The 17432-nt window shown below is 44.7% G+C and overlaps 1 protein-coding gene across 1 annotated transcript in view; it reads right to left on the minus strand.

Moving 5' to 3' along the window:
• The window catches only part of LOC122547757 (butyrophilin subfamily 3 member A3-like), a 206069-nt gene that overhangs the window by 118706 nt on the left and 69931 nt on the right, over nt 1-17432 (minus strand).

Raw genomic sequence — 17432 nt, forward strand, 5'->3', positions numbered from 1 at the left:
GATATGCAGTTCAGGTGAATTGGCCATGCTAAATTGCTCGTAGTGTTAGGTAAGGGGTAAATGTAGGGGTATGGGGGGGTTGCGCTTCGGCGGGTTGGTGTGGACTTGTTGGGCCGAAGGGCCTGTTTCCACACTGTAATCTAATGTAATCTAATCTGTCTGTGTGGAGTTTGCACATTCTCCCCGTGTCTACTGTTTCTTCCCACAGTCCAAAGATGTGCAAGTTAGGTGAATTGGCCATGCTAAATTGCCCGTAGTGTTAGGTGAAGGGGTAAATGTAGGGGAATGTGTCTGGGTGGGTTGCTCTTCAGAGGGTCGGTGTGGACTTGTTAGGTATATGCACAGCTGCCTGACCTGCTGTGCATATACCATGAAGTCGTTGGAATGTATCCCTGCAAAGTATTACCTGCAAAATGATGTCATAATGTGGAAATGGAGACCATCACATATTCAAGCAGATGAGAAATGGGCAGACATTCATCAGATTGTTTTGCCAGTGGGGTATAGAAATGGATTGCAAGTGGTATATGAGTGGTGGCACGGGGGCTCAGTGGTTAGCATTGAAACTCATAGCTTATGTACAATTCCTTTTTCCTCTTGGCTACTCGTACAATTTCTCCTGTCATCCACGGTTCATGGGACCTGGGTTCAATTCCCACCTCAGGCAACTGTCTGTGTGGAGTTTGCACATTCTCCCTGTGTCTGCGTGGGTTTCCTCCGGTTTCCTCCAACAGTCTAAAGATGTGCAGGCCAGGTGAATTGGCCATTCTAAATTGCCCCTAGTGTTAGGTGTATTAGTCAGGGGTAAATGTATGGAAATGCTTCTGAGTGGGTTACTCTTCGGAAGGTCGGTGTGGATTTGTTGGGCCAAATGGCCTGTTTCCACAGTGAGGGTAATCTAAGCTACCACTTGGAGATCATTTAGGATTGAGGAAAACACGGGTTAGAATACAAATATGTTTTTACTGGCCTGGTCTGCGCAAGGATGTAGTTGAATTTTGCCAGACATGTCATACATGTCAGTCTAGATTAGAGTGGTGCTGGAAAAGCACAGCAGGTCAGGCTAAATCCAAGCAGTAGGAAACTCAACGTTTCGGGCAAAAGCCCTCCATCTGGACTGAAGGCAGGGTGCCTCCAGGGTGGAGAGATAAATGGGAGGATGGGTGGGGCTGGGAAGAAGGTAGCAAAGAGTACAATAGGTGGATGGGGGTGGGAATGAAGGTGATAGGTCAGAGAGGAGGGTGGAGTGGATAGGTGGGAAGGGAGATTGGCAGGTAGGACAGGTCATGAGGATGGTGCTGAGCTGGAAGGTTGGAGCTGGGGTAAGATGAGGGATGGGGAAATGAGGAAACTGGTGAAGTCCACATCGATGCCCTCGGGTTGAAGTATTCCGAGGTAGAAGATGAGATGTTCTTCCTCCAGGCGTCGGGTGGTGAGGGAGTGGCAATGGAGGAGGCCCAGGACCTGTATGTCCTCGGCAGAGTGGGAGGGGGAGTTGAAATGTTGGGCCATATGGTGGTGGGGTTGATACATGTCAGGTAACCAGAAAACCAGAGGCAGTAATAAAATGTGCACCTTTCAAACCTAATCAGCATTTGAGGAACCTTTTACAAGAGACTTGATTGATTGCGTCGGTCCCCTACCTCAAACAGAAAGTGGGAATTAGTATTTATTAACAATACTGATGCCTCAACCAGAATTCCAGAGACCGTCCCATTATCACAGCTAAAGGATTGTAGAGGAATTAATCAATTTTTTTCCTTGATACTGACTACCAATGGAGATACAGTCAGATCAAGGATCAAACTTCACATCCAAACTATTCAAGGAAGTCATGGACAGATTCGGAATAAAACAATTCAAACTGACTGTGAACCATCCAGAATCACAGGGGGCGCTAGAGAGATGGCACCAAACGTTAAAGACCATGTTGAGGGCTGATGGTCAGGATTATCCAGATGGTTGGGATAAGGGATTTCCATTTGTGCTTTTTGCGATCAGAGATCGCGGGTCGGTGTGGACTTGTTGGGCCGAAGGGCCTGTTTCCACACTGTAGGTAATCTAATCTAATAATCTAATAAAAAAATGAATTGACCAAATTCAGTCCATTTGAATTAGTTTTTAGGGCATGAAATAAGAGGACCGTTAAAATTGATTCAGGAGAAATTACTAAGTGAGAATTCAGAGACCACACATTTGGACTATGTGTCAAATTTTAGAGAATGATTAAAGAGAGCTGGGGAGTTTGCATAGACAGTATTTAAAAGTAGGAGAAAGTGAGGAACATAGACAGTATTTAAAAGTATCACAGCATGCAATGAAACAGGAAGCAGACAAGAAATCAAAAACTCACAATTTTGTCATTGGGGATAAGGTATTGGTGTTACTTCCAGTAACAGGTGAACACTGAAAAGCAAGGTTTAGTGGACCTTATCAAATCAAAAGGAAATTGAATGCGGTGAACTACTGGATAAGAACTCAAGACAGGAAGTAGTCTCACAGAGTGTGCCATGTGAATATGCTGAAAAAGTATTTTGACGGGGAAGGAAAGCAAGAGAAGAAGCTATTAATGATTACAACACTGAAGGAAGAACCAAGCTCAGAGGATTCTGAATTGGACATTCCTCAAATCAAATTGGACAATGAGGTAGTTGGCAAAAATTGGGATATATTATTGAGTTATCTTCCTGAGGAAAATCGAAATGACCTGAAAGAGTTACTATTGTCACATGGGGAGATTTACAGACATAAAACTGGGAAGTACTAACCAAATTGTGCATGTTGTAGATTTGAAGATGCTGTTTCAATTAAGCAATGTCCTTATCGGCATAACCCTGTGAAGTTGGCACAGGTTCAGAAGGAGATTGAATGCATGCTCCAAGATCGAAATGAGTTACAGTGACTGGAGCTCACCCATAGTCATAGTGCCAAAACCAGATGTAACCCAGCGGTTATGTGTGGACTATCACAAAGTCAATGCAGTTACAAAGACTGATACATATCCAATTTCAAGGTTGGAGGACTGTGTCAAAAAGGTGGGACAAGCAATTCTCTATCCATTCTAATGTACTAACCCCAATACTATGGGCTCTTATCTCATGAACAGCCTTATGTGTGAAGGTATTGTTGTAGCAGACCATGACTCAGCTGAAAAGATGGCTGCCTGGGACTTTTTTCGATAATGCAACATGGCTGAAATGGTTTGACAGTTATACACAGCAGATTCTCACAGCTAGCCTTGTAGTCTCTGTACAGATATACTAGGTAAGGAGATTCTCTATCGAAAGAAACAATAGTGTTGTTAATCAGGTTTCTGTGAATATCTGATAGTATTTTTATCTGTTCAATTGTAGAATGAGAAGGGAAAATTAGCGTGTAAAGGTCATAACCTGCTGTTGCAAGTCAGAGGGACTGTTGTTTGATCTCTCAGGTTGAAGTGAGAAACGGGTTGTTCTCAATTTATCAGCTGTGTCACAGTAACTTTAAATTAGAGTTGATTTTAAAGACTTCATAACAATTGGTAGAAATTAATGTATTTCCAATCTGCCATACTAAAGTTAGTACAGAATTTGGAAGAGTTATTTGTGAAAAACAACTATTCAGGTTATTGGTAAATGATGCCTTGTAGTTGGCAAATGTCTGGGGAGGACTATAACTTCCAGAAGCACTGTAAGATTCCAAAGACATCTGGTAGACATCATGAGATTATGGGAGGACCTAGTGCTATCCATAGGTTGCCAATCATTGATTGCATGTTCACTGGATTGGATGTATAGATGAGGAAGACGTGGCAAACAATGACATCAATACTGCATAAAATTATTGTAACGCAAAGGGTATAAATGTTGTATTTCACTGGGGAACTCAGAGCATCATTGACCTCCGATTTCAGCTGGCTATTAACAGGGCAACTGTGCCCCATGTGAAGACCAAATTCGGGGTGGTCTCTGGCTTCTCCTACACATGGTAGTAGAACTCGAAATAAAAATGACTTGTGTGAAGGAACACGGGGTGTAAGAATCTTCAATAATCTATCTCCCTGCAACAGCTTTTGGAAATCCAAATATATCACATCCACTCTTTCCCCTTTATCTATTCTGCTTGTTATATCCTCAATGAATTTGAAGAAATTGGTCAGGTACGATTCCCCCTTCACGAAGCCATGCTAACTATGCTTGGTCATCTTATGTATTTCTAAATGTTTCACTATCACACTCTTCACAGTAGATTCTAACATTTTCTCAGTAACAAATGTTGAGCTAGCTGGCCAAAGTTACCACTTTCTGTCTCTCCTTTTTTGAATAAGGCTGTTAGATTTGCCGTCTTCCAATCTTCCAGAACTTTTCCAAGTCTAAGGATATTTGAAAGATTACTGCCAGTGTATCTTCAATCGCTGCAACTACTTTCTTTAATATCTTCAGTAACAGGCCTTCACTCCCTCGAGTTTCACTGGTACTTTTTCTCTGATGGTATTTTTGTGTTTATTTCCCATCTCCCCTCACTTTTGCCTCTTGATTATTCAGTATTCACCAGTTCTGAGCAAAGGTCACTGGACTTGAAACATGTTTTTATCCCCACAGATCAGCCAGACCTGCTGAGTTTCTCCAATTATTTGTATTCTTATTCACTTGGTTTTCCAGGGCATTTGTGAATGAGACAGATTTTTAAAGCATCAGCAATCATTTCATAGTCACCATTACTGAGTCTAATTTTAACTTTATCCGTTCTTGTGTGGGTCAGACAAAGTCACCACAATCCCAAAAGCTATTTCTTCCCAAGCTGCATGCAGCCACAGTTGCTACCTCAACACTCGTAACATTTTCCCAAAAAGCGTTTATAACCTCACCAATCCTGTCTACAGTGCCACTGTTTGGTTTATCAGACTTTTCACAGCAATATCATCCAGCCACCTCTGAGAATCCCCAGGATCAGGGTATTCCTGAATCTGGGTCATGTGTATTCACAATCCATCGACACGCCTGTGGAAGTATAACTGGACCTGAGGATATCAGCAGACCCACGGAACAATACTCTCATTCAGCTTGGCAACGTATCATACAATACATTGATGATATTGTAAATGTTTTGTAATTTATTATCTGAAATATTAATTATCATTGACTGGAGAAAATAAAAACACATCCTGGACAATCTTGGAAAGAACTTTCTCTGCAGGAAAGCAGACTGGATGCAGTGGGAGAAAGTGTTGCACTTGGAAAGTACATGAGCTGCGGGACTGGAGTTTCAAAGATCACAGTTTGTGGGCGTAATGAAACTACTGGGTTTTTCACAGAGTCTGAGATGACTGGCCATGATAACAACAGCCTTTCCTCACTCAATCTCTGAAGCACCTCATGAAACTGTGTGAGTTGAGAACCCACTGAAAGCCCACAGCACTGCAAGTGGAAGGTTCTCAGGAAGAGTTCAGAGCCACTTGTACTGTCTGCAGTTAAAAGCCAGAAGTAATGATTGGCTGAGAAAGAAATCCCAATGCTAACAGTGACTTTGACAACAGATCAGCATTTGGGACAACCTGTGAGTAATTCAGTTTTCAAAATTTAGCTGTATGTGGCCAAGAAAATACTCTGCAGAGTGTTCATATTTTTATCCCGACATTTAAATTAAACATTTATAGGATGTGAGCATTGCTGGCTGGGCCAGTATTTATGGTCCATCGCTAGTTGTCCTTGAGAAGGTGGTGGTGGTAGCGAGTTGCCTTCTTGAACCATGTCTACGTGCTACAGCAGTCCTCCAATGCCACTGGAGAGAATGTCCCAGGATTTTGACTCTGACAGTGACAGAACAGCGATATGTTTCCAAGTCAGGATAGGAGGTTACTTGGAGGGGAATTTGCAGATGGTGGTGGTCCCATTTATTTCCTATCTTTGTCTTTCTAGATGTGGGTTTGTAAAGTACTGTCTGAGAAGCTTTGGTGAGTTTCAGCAATGCATCTTGTAGATGATGTATACAACTGCTTACTAAATGTTGATGGTGAGGGAAGTGAATGCATTCAGCTGTTATAGTGCCTTATCCTGGATGGGATCAATCTTCTTGACTGCTGTTGGAGCTGCTCTTATCCTGGCAGGCTGCGGGTTTTCCATCACATTCCTAACTTGTGCCTTGCAGATGGGAGACAGGCTCTGGGGATTCAGACAGTGAGTTAATTGTTGCAATGTGTGTGTGTGCTTGTGTGTATGTGTGTGCGCTTGTGTGCATGTGTGTGCACGTGTGTGCATGTGTGTGCACGTGTGCGTTTGTGTGTGCACGTGTGCGTTTGTGTGTGCACGTGTGCGTTTGTGTGTGTATGTACGCGCATGTGTGATTCAATGGGTAGTGGTACTTACTGCAAGGTTCAAGCTTTTGCTTATCATCATCACTTAGTTAGGTTTGTTTGCATTAGCCTAGATCTTTGTTTGTTACGAAGGTAACCTGGCTGACTTGTTTCTGTTACTAAAGGCTATATACAATCTGATGTACATGTGATATATAATTAACAATGTTACATCCTTATCAACATCAAAACACTTCACAACCTGCTGTGAACTTTTCACTCTGCAAAGATCTGACTCCAGTATTAGACATGGAACCCATTGTGGGAAATTATAGGCCTGCTACATGGAAAACCAGTGACCATTACAATATTCGGACTCATTCAATTGTATCTGTGATCGTTCCATTATTATTTGTACCTAATGTGTGTGAGTGTGTGACAGTGAGACCATGTGTGTAATATTACAATATTTACTTCATACACTTCATCTGAACTAATGCTTTTATTTTAATTTATGAAAGCCAGCTGCTAAATTAGATAAATTAGGACAACTCCAACAAGAGGTATAAGAAACGATTCCACCATTTCCGTAGAACCATATTGTTCACAGATTTAAAGACACCACACCAATTCTGTCTGTAATACCTTGTCAGGAACATCACTGCCAATTGCTGGCAATCACGTGGTTTCTGTGTACTGGCCATTATGAGCTGAAACCCAGGAAGATATTCCCCATCATATCACCTCTTCAGCAATTGCCCTGTTCCTCTTTACAGCTTTACAATGCAGATTCATCAGGACTTTGACTTTTACCAAACTCTGAACAATTCCCTTCAGGTTCTAGCTCCTGATCTCCATCATTTCTCCTGTCCATATGATTTTATTAAAATTTCTATATCTTTGAAAAAAGTGCCAACTAAGCAACTGAATTGTCCTTCCTGCCAAATTGTTCATCATTCTAAATTGTCCAATTCACTTCAGCTTGTTTTAAATCAGGATCATTTTTATTTTTATGTTCTTTTTCACAAAGAGAACCTTTGTTTCTGTTTTCCAGCAAAGACATTTTTAATGCTGTCATCTTCCATATTTGTAGTTTATTTTGCTGCCATGTTAAATGTTGTGTTAAGATCTTCACTGAGGTCATTTTGCTGATTCTCTGAGAAAGAATGATCTGTTCAATTCATGAGATCTGATTTCCTCTGGTTTCCCATATCCCACTGAGATCAAGATTTGTCTAGTTTTGCTCTGGCAAGAGCTGGTATTTCCTCAATCTGCTGCTTTAATTTAAATTCAAGGACATGCAGCTTGATCACGTCAACATTGGACTTGATTTTCCACCTTTCTTCAAAACACACTTCTTCCTTTGGCTTTCCTTCAGCTTTGAGTACTATTGCTGTCTGCTTTTCCACATCTTGCTCATGCTTATGCTGCATTTTTAATGAAGTTGTTTTAGAACTTCTCCAACTACCACTGAGATTTTGTTTTTGGCTGATGTTTCAATATCCTTTTTAAAAGAACAACCCAGCTTGGTACTCGCTCTGCAGAAGACCTCTGTTCTGTCTGTAAAAATGACCAAGATTTCCAATTGCCTGCCATTTCAACATGCCGGCATTTTCCCTGGCCATCATCTATGTGTTTGACTCACTGCAGTGCTCCAACGAAGCTCAGTGTAAGCTGGAAAAGCAGCATCTCCTCTTTCGCATGGGATTCCTGCAGACTGTAGGACTTAACAGGCTGATTATGTCCTTCCATGTTTGTTGCTCTCCCTGCTCCTGTCATGACATGGGCTGTTTTCACTGCAACCTGCAGATTCTCTCTGACTCTTAGTTCTTAGTCAGCTTCTCTTCTGTCCTGGTTTACTGTTCAACAATCCCCCTGACTGTCTACTCCTCTCATTTCTCTCTCTCTCTGGGCTCCGTCGCCACCTGTCTGCTCACTTTTCCTCCTTCACCCCACCCCCATCCCTGTCTTCAGCATCAATACCACTTGTTCCCAGCTGCTATCAATTCTGATGAACAGTCACTGGCTTTGAAACGTTAACTCTGCTTTCTCCCCAGAGATTCTGCTGGACCTGCTGAGTTTCACAAGCATTTTCTGTTTTGTTTCAGAACAAGTTTATAACATTTTGTCATATATTTAATCTGAACATTAAATGTTCAGCAGATTTTCAAACAGGATTTGCTTTTATGAATGTACTCAGCTTTTCCTGTTTCAGCAGCCTCAGTGAAACCATGGAGACAGCAATAATTTACCCCCAGCCAAGTCATTCAGTGACAAGAATTCCACCCCTTCAACCGGCAAATTACAAATAATGCCAACAATAACAGCAGTGATAACTAAGCCACACTTTAAACTAACCTTATAGAGAGGAACAAATAAAACATTTCAAAAGAACCAAAGAACTGGAAATCAGAAACAAAGGCAGAAATTGCTGGAAAAACTCTGGCAGCGCCTGTAGAGAGAAAGCAGAGTGCACCTTTCAGGTCTAGTGGCCCTTCTTGAGAAATAAAACATTTCCTTCAATACCAACGCTTCTTTACTCAGCGAACTTTCTGCAGCGAAATTCAGGTTACATGCCAACATCAGTCACAGCTGCTCCTGCATCCCTAAGGTCGACAACTGACTTCCTGACTCGCTAAATTCTACACCTTAAACAGAAAACAGAAAGCTAATTTCCTGCATGCTGCTTTTGCTTTTGGAAAATTCATTCACAGGATTTGTTGTCCATCCCTAATTGCGCAGAAGGCAGTTCAGAGTGAACTATATTGCTTTGGATCTGGAATCACATGTTGGTCAGACCAGGTAAGGATGGCAGTTTCCTTCCCTAAAGGACATCAGTGAACCAGATGGGTTTTTCCAACGTTCTGCAATGTTTTCACAGTCACCATTAGACTCTTAACTCCAGATTTTTATTGAATTGAAATTCTATCATCTGCCATAGTGGGATTCAAGCCCAGTTTCCTGAACAATACTTGGGCCTCTGGATTAATCATCCTGTGATAATACCATTGGGCCACCATTTCCTCTTATCAACTCTATCAGTAAACATCGCAGGATGGAGGATGCAGGACATAACTTGTTATAATTTTATGGACAATCACAGTAAATTCTGGGAAGAGGAGTCAATTATCATTGGAAGAGTAATCCAGAGGCCTGGGTAATGGTGCAGGGACCTGGACTTGAACCTTACCTTGGCCGGTGATGAAATTTGACTTTAAAAAATGTTAAGAACTAAAAGTGTAAAAATGTTCACTGTTCTGTAACTCCATTGGAATCACTAATGTCCTTTAAGGGAGGAAATTTGCCATCTTTACCTGATCTGGCCCTACAGCACCTGGAAAGAAATGAAAGAATCCAAAAAGTAGATCAGAGAAAAGAAGATCTTGGAAAGCAAAGGAAAATCTCATCAAATCCTGTGGACTGGTGCTATTGGACTATGTTTCCCCATTCTCATTTCTTAGAACATAGAACAATACAGCACAGAACAGGCCCTTTGGCCCTCGATGTTGCGCCGACCTGTGAACTGATCTAAGCCCATCCCCCTACACTATCCCATCATCATCATTGTGCTTATCCAAGGACTGTTTAAATGCCCCTAATGTGGCTGAGTTAACTATATTGGCAGGCAGACCATTCCACGCCCTTACCACTCTCTGAGTAAAGAACCTGCCTCTGACATCTCTAGCTATTCCCCCTCGTACAAGGTGACACCATCATCCTAGGAAAAAGACTTTCACTGTCTACCTTATCTAATCTCTAATCATCTTCTATGTCTCTACCAAATCCCCTCTTAGCCTTTTTCGCTCCAATGAGAATAGACCCAAGTCTCTCAGCCTTTTCTCATAAGGCCTTCCCTCCAGACCAGGCAACATCCTGGTAAGTCCCCTTTGCACCTTTTCCAATGCTTCCCCATCCTTTCTGTAATGGACGACCAGAACTGTACAAAATATTCCAAGTGCAGCATTACAGCTCCGGAACACAATCCCTCTACCAATAAAACCTAACATACCGTTTGCCTTCTTAACAGCACTATCAACCTGGGTGGCAACTTTCAGGTGTCTTTGTACATGGACTCCAAGATCTCTTTGCACGTCCACATTACCAAGAATTTTTCCATTGACCCAGTTTTCTGCCTTCCTGTTTTTCTTCCCAAGGTGAACCAGCTTACATTTATCTGAATTGAACTCCATTTGCCACCTCTCAGCCCAATTCTGCAGTTTATCCAAGTCCCCCTGCAACATACATTCTTCCACACTGTCCACCACTCCACCGACTTTGGTGTGATCTGCAAACTTACTGACCCATGCCTGCGTACAAGTCATTTATAAAAATGACCAACAGCAGTGGTCCCAAAACAGATCCTTGTGGCACACCACTAGTAACTGGACTCCAGGCTGAATATTTTCCATCAAACACCACTCGCCCTCTTACAGAAAGCCAGTTCCTAATCCAAACTGCTCAATCACACTCAACCCAATGCCTCTGCAATTTCTTCAACAGCCTACCATGTGGAACCTTATCAAAGGCTTTATTGAAGTCCATGTCAATTGGCCAATCCTCATCCAACTGCTTGGTCACCTTCTCAAACAACTCAATGAGGTTTGTGAGACATGACCTGTCCTTGATGAAACCATGTTGACTATCTGCAATCAAATTGTTGCTTGCTGGATGATTATAAATCCTATCTCTTCTAATCCTTTCCAAAACTTTTTCTACAACAGACGTAAGGCTCACTGGTCTATAATTACCTGGGTCATCTCTATGCCCTTCTTGAACAAGGGCACAACATTTGCAGTCCTCCATTCCTCTGGTACTAAACCTGTCCACAATGACGACTCAAGGATCAAGGCCAAAGGCTCCAACATCTCCTCCCTAGCTTCCCAGAGAATCCTCGGATAAATCCCATCCGGCCCAGGGAACTTGTCTATTTTCAGCCCTTCTAGAATTGATAACACCTCTTCCTTACTAACCTCGATCCTTTCTAGTGTAATATCTCTGATCTCATTCTTCTCCTCCACAATACTCTCCTTTTCCTGAGTGAAAACCAATGAGAAATGTTTGTTTAGCACCTCTCCGATCTCCACAGGGTCCACACACAACTTCCCACTTTTGTCTTTGACTGGCCCTCTTCCTACTCTCGTCATCCTTTTATTCCTCACATACCTGTAGAAAGCTTTAGGGTTCTCCTTTATTCTACCTGCTAAAGATTGCTCATCTCCTCTCCTTGCTCTTCTTAACTCTCTCTTTAAATCCTCCCCAGCTGATTTGTAACTCTCCATCGCCTCATCTGAACCGTCTCTTCTCAACTTCACAAAAACTTCCTTCTTCCACTTAACAAGAGACGCAATGTCTTTCGTAAACCATGGTTCCCTTACCTTATCACTTCCTCCCTGCCTGACAAGGACATAACTATCAAGGACACACAATCTCTGTTCCTTAAACCAGCTCCACAGTTTGATTGTCCCCATCCCCTCAATTTTGCTACCCCATTCTATGCATCCTAAGTCTTGCCTAATTGCATTACAATTGTCCTTGCCCCATCGAAAACTCTTGAAACTAAACTTAACCGAATGCTGGTCACTCTCTCTAAATCAAACATCTAGCCTGGTTCATTACCAAGTATCAGATCCAGTGTGGCCTCCCCTCTTGTCAGCCCTTTGAAATACTCTGTCAGCAACCCTCCTGCACACATTAGCCAAAAACTGATCCATCTGACATACGAGAGTTATAGCATTTCAAGTCAATGTTGGGGAAGTTAAAGTCCCCCATAATGACCACCCTGTTCTTTTCAGTCCTACCCAGAATCATTTTGCTAATTCTCTCCTCCACCTCCCTGGATCTCTGCGGAGGCCTATAAAAAAGCCTAAGCAGTGTGACCTCTCCTCTCCTGTTTTTAACCTCAGCCCTCACTACCTCCGTAGACTACCTCATCAAACGTTCTTTCAGCCACCGTTATACTATCCTTGACTAACAAGGCCACACCTCCCCCTCTTTTACCGCCTTGCCTGTTCTTAATGAAAGATTTAAACCCTGGAACCTGCAACTTCCATTCCAGACCTTGCTGTATCCATGTCTCTGAAATGGCCACAACATCGAAGTCCCAGGTACCTATCCATGCTGCAAGCTCACCTATTTTATTTCAGATACTTCTGGCGTTGAAGCAGACACACTTCAAACCAGCTTGCCATTTGCTAGCACATTCCTGTGACCATGAAATCCTGTCCATGCCCTTCCTACTCTCATCCTCCTCTGCACTGTCACTACACCTCCGGTTCCCATCCCCCTGCTGAGCTAGTTTAAACCCACCTAGAAAGCACCATAAATTTCCTACCCAGGATATTAGTACCCCTCTGGTTTGAGTGAAGACCATTCTGTTTGTACAGGTCCCACCTTCCCCAGAATGAGCCCCAATTATCCAAGTACCTGAAACCCTCCCTCCTGCACCATCCTTGCATCCACATGTTTTACTGATATCTCTCCCTATTCCTTGTCTCGCTGTGACATGCATGGGTAACAAATCAGAGATAACAACTCTTCCATCCAGAACTCACTCTGTTTTAGTTTGCCTGTGTCTGTCTGTTTGTGTGTGTAAGGATTTAAAAGGTGCATAGAGTTTCAACTTTTGACAATTTTAGTTTTACCCTGCTTGTGATTAATACTTAGTTATTTGTAATAAGTAGCAGCTCTTGTGAAGAACAGGAACCCGGTCAGTATTAACCGTTAGCCTGAGTCCATCAGGAAGGAAAACTGAGCACTTGGAGCATATTGATTTTAATTTTGTGACAAACCCAGCCAAAGTGGGGCTTGAGGGTCAGTGCACTTTCCAAAGGGGTTTGGAACAAAACATGGATGTGAAATATCAGAGCTACCTCCCATTTTCCGAAAATTTACAGATCCTTTGGGAAGACCAATTGTATCTCCTGTTTCCCAACTGGACAACACACAGGCCTGGCTTACCCCCATCCAACACACAGGCCTGGCTTACCCCCATCCAACATACCGGCCCTAGCTTACCCCCATCCAACACACAGGCCTGGCTTACCCCCATCCAACACACAGGCCTGGCTTACCCCCATCCAACACACAGGTCTGGCTTACCCCCTTCCAACACACAGGCCTGGCTTACCCCCATCCAAGATACCGGCCCTAGCTTACCCCCATCCAACACACAGGCCTGGCTTACCCCCATCCAACACACAGGTCTGTCTTACCCCCTTCCAACACACAGGACTGGCTTACCCCCATCCAAGATACCGGCCCTAGCTTACCCACATCCAACACACAGGCCTGGCTTACCCCCATCCAACACACAGGCCTGGTTTACCCCCATCCAACACACAGGCCTGGCTTACCCCCATCCAACACACAGGCCTGGCTTACCCCCATCCAACACACAGGCCTGGCTTACCCCCATCCAACACACAGGCCTGGCTTACCCCCATCCAACACACAGGCCTGGCTTACCCCTTCCAACACACAGGCCTGGCTTACCCCCATCCAACACACAGGCCTGGCTTACCCCCATCCAACACACAGGCCTGGCTTACCCCCATCCAACACACAGGCCTGGCTTACCCCCATCCAACACACAGGCCTGGCTTACCCCCATCCAACACACAGGCCTGGCTTACCCCCATCCAACACACAGGCCTGGCTTACCCCCATCCAACACACAGGCCTGGCTTACCCCCATCCAACACACAGGCCTGGCTTACCCCCATCCAACATACCGGCCCTAGCTTACCCCCATCCAACATACCGGCCCTAGCTTACCCCAATCCAACACACAGGCCTGGCTTACCCCCATCCAACACACAGGCCTGGCTTACCCCCATCCAACACACAGGCCTGGCTTACCCCCATCCAACACACAGGCCTGGCTTACCCCCATCCAACACACAGGCCCAAGTTTACCCCCATCCAACACACAGGCCTGGCTTACCCCCATCCAACATACCGGCCCTGGCTCCTCCTCCCTCCCCTATAACACAGGAGTTCTGCTTCACCCCAAACAAATGAAGCCCAGATACACTCCCACCCCAACCTCCCACACAAATGACATTTGAGACACGGCTCCCTCCATCGTGACCTGCCCCTCCAACACTCTTATCTTTGCTCCCTCCCAGCCCTTCAGTTAGCAAACACTGGGATCACGCCCAACCTCTCTATTTCAGCTTGGACAATGCTGTCACTTTAAAACAGCTATTTTGTGCTGAGTTTTTTTGAAGAGAGGCTTTAAAGGCAGAGATGCCAAAGTGGCTGTGAGAGACAGCCTGAATCAACCATCAGAGGAGGCGTTTAGGTTTATTTTGAAACAGTTGCAACAGTGGAAGGGGAGTGGCCTGTTCTCACAGATCAGACTTCTCGTTTTTTTCAGCTGTAGCAGTCAGAATCTGGATGGGTCACAGAGGAGTTGAAGCTTCAGTAAAATGATTCCTAGCTGCTACACTCTCTGAAATCTCTCTCAATGTTGCTTCCTCCCAGACTGGGGAATTGCCCGTAAGAATTTGCATCTGAGTTTACCTTTTTGCCAAGGGATGTGTTTATTGGATGTTACTATATGGGAACAATGAATTAGTAATGGGTACTGTATCTATTTTTCAGTTAAGACTGCTAATTGTTGTTGTTCGAAATTAAAACTTCTTTTGTATTTTAACTACACTGTTTAAATAAATTACATTTTGCTTAACATCGAGTTGTGTGACCAGTTGCATCACATCTGGAATACACACTCCATATCTGCCTTTAAAATAAGAAACAGTTAGGGTCTAGGTTACCTTCTTAAAATAGTTTGAGGGTGTTTGGTGTGGTCAATAACACTGCCTATCCAAAGCTGCACCCTCACCTTCTCCTTCTTCCATAAAAACCTACCACAAACACCAGGCCGGGTGAGGAGGAAAACACAGATCATGAGGCAATTTGCTTCTGAACTGAATTTGAATTAACTTTATTGTCACGTGTACTTAAATGAGTGCAATGAAAAGGTTACTGTCACTGCATTATAGCACCATCTTAGGTACAAAGGTGCCTAGGTACAGATACTTAAGATTAAAATCTTAGAAAATAAATTAGCAAAGTAAGGAAATAAATAGTCCAGCATGGGCGGCACGGTGGTTAGCACTGCTGCCTCACAGCGCCAGAAGCCAGGGTTCAATTCCCGCCTCAGGCGACTCTCTGTGTGGAGACTGCACGTTCTCCCTGTGTTTGCGTGGGTTTCCTCCAGGTGCTCAGGTTTCCTCCCACAATCCAAAAATGTGCAGGATAGGTGAATTGGCCATGCTAAATTGCCGGTAGTGTTAGGTGAAGGGGTAAATGTAGGGGAATGGGTCTGGGTGGGTTGCGCTTCGGCGGGTCGGTGTGGACTTGTTGGACCGAAGGGCCCGTTTCCCCACTGTATGTAATCGAATTTCAATCCTAGCAATAAATGAGAAAAATGTAGAAATAAAAAGTTTAAAGTATCAGTCTTTCCGACCCAGTCCATGCCAGCACCCGGCCTCAGGGGAGACCTCCACTGCCTTGCTGCCTGTACCGGACCCACCAACTGAGGAGTCACCCCACTTTAGGAGCCATCTCTTCCTCAACAAGCCCACTTCACTGATGCAGCTGAACCCAGACTCACCCAACAACAAAGAGTCCTTGGCTCTGCCATCTTGAGCAGTCTGCTGCCACCAACACTGCCCTCCCCAATCACTGGAGGAGCTTTGTTGCTGCCGTTGGCCCCAAAGCACTGGGGAATGACCTCATTGCTGCTGCCATGGACTCCAAACACCTGGAAAATGACCTCATTGCTGCTGCCATGGACTCCACACACCTGGAGAATGACCTCATTGCTGCTGCCATTGGCCCCAAACACCTGGAGAATGACCTCATTGCTGCTGCCATTGGCCCCAAACACCTGGAGAATGACCTCATTGCTGCTGCCATTGGCCCCAAAGCCCAGGAGAATGACCTCATTGTTGCTGCCATTGGCCCTAAACCCCTGGAGAATGACCTCATTGCTGCTGCCATTGGCCCTAAACCCCTGGAGAATGACCTCATTGCTGCTGACATTGGCCCTGAACCCCCTGGAGAATGACCTCATTGTTGCTGCCATTGGCCCCAAACCCCTGCAGAATGATCTCATTGCTGCTGCCATTGGCCCCAAACCACTGGGGAATGACCTCATTTTTGCTGTCATTGGCCCCAAACACCTGGAGAATGACCTCATTGCTGCTGCCATTGGCCCCAAACCACAGGAGAATGACCTCATTGTTGCTGCCATTGGCCCCAAACCCCTGGAGAATGACCTCATTGCTGCTGCCATTGGCCCCAAAACCCTGGAGAACGACCTCATTGCTACTGCCATTGGTACCAAACCCCTGGAGAATGACCTCATTGCTGCTGCCATTGGCCCAAACACCTGGAGAATGACCTCATTGCTGCTGCCATTGGCCCCAAACACCTGGAGAATGACCTCATTGCTGCTGCCATTGGCCCCAAAGCCCAGGAGAATGACCTCATTGTTGCTGCCATTGGCTCTAAACCCCTGGAGAATGACCTCATTGCTGCTGCCATTGGCCCTAAACCCCTGGAGAATGACCTCATTGCTGCTGACATTGGCCCTGAACCCCCTGGAGAATGACCTCATTGTTGCTGCCATTGGCCCCAAATCCCTGCAGAATGATCTCATTGCTGCTGCCATTGGCCCCAAACCACTGGGGAATGACCTCATTTTTGCTGCCATTGGCCCCAAACACCTGGAGAATGACCTCATTGCTGCTGCCATTGGCCCCAAACCACAGGAGAATGACCTCATTGTTGCTGCCATTGGCCCAAACCCCTGGAGAATGACCTCATTGCTGCTGCCATTGGCCCCAAAACCCTGGAGAATGACCTCATTGCTACTGCCATTGGTACCAAACCCCTGCAGAATGACCTCATTGCTGCTGTCATTGGCCCCAAAACCCTGGAGAATGACCTCATTGCTGCGGCCATTGGCCCCAAATCACTGGAGAATGACCTCATTGCTGCTGCCATTGGCCCCTCACCCCTTGAGAATGACCTCATTGCTGCTGTCATTGGCCCCAAACCACTTGAGAATGACACCATTGTTGCTGCCATTGCCCCAAACCCCTGGAGAACGACCTCATTGCTGCTGCCATTGGCCACAAACCCCTGGAGA

Source organism: Chiloscyllium plagiosum, unplaced genomic scaffold (genome assembly GCF_037043375.1).
Source record: "Chiloscyllium plagiosum isolate Xiang-an unplaced genomic scaffold, Cpla_swu_hap1 HiC_scaffold_35, whole genome shotgun sequence".
In the NCBI taxonomy this organism is placed as follows: Eukaryota; Metazoa; Chordata; class Chondrichthyes; order Orectolobiformes; family Hemiscylliidae; genus Chiloscyllium; species Chiloscyllium plagiosum.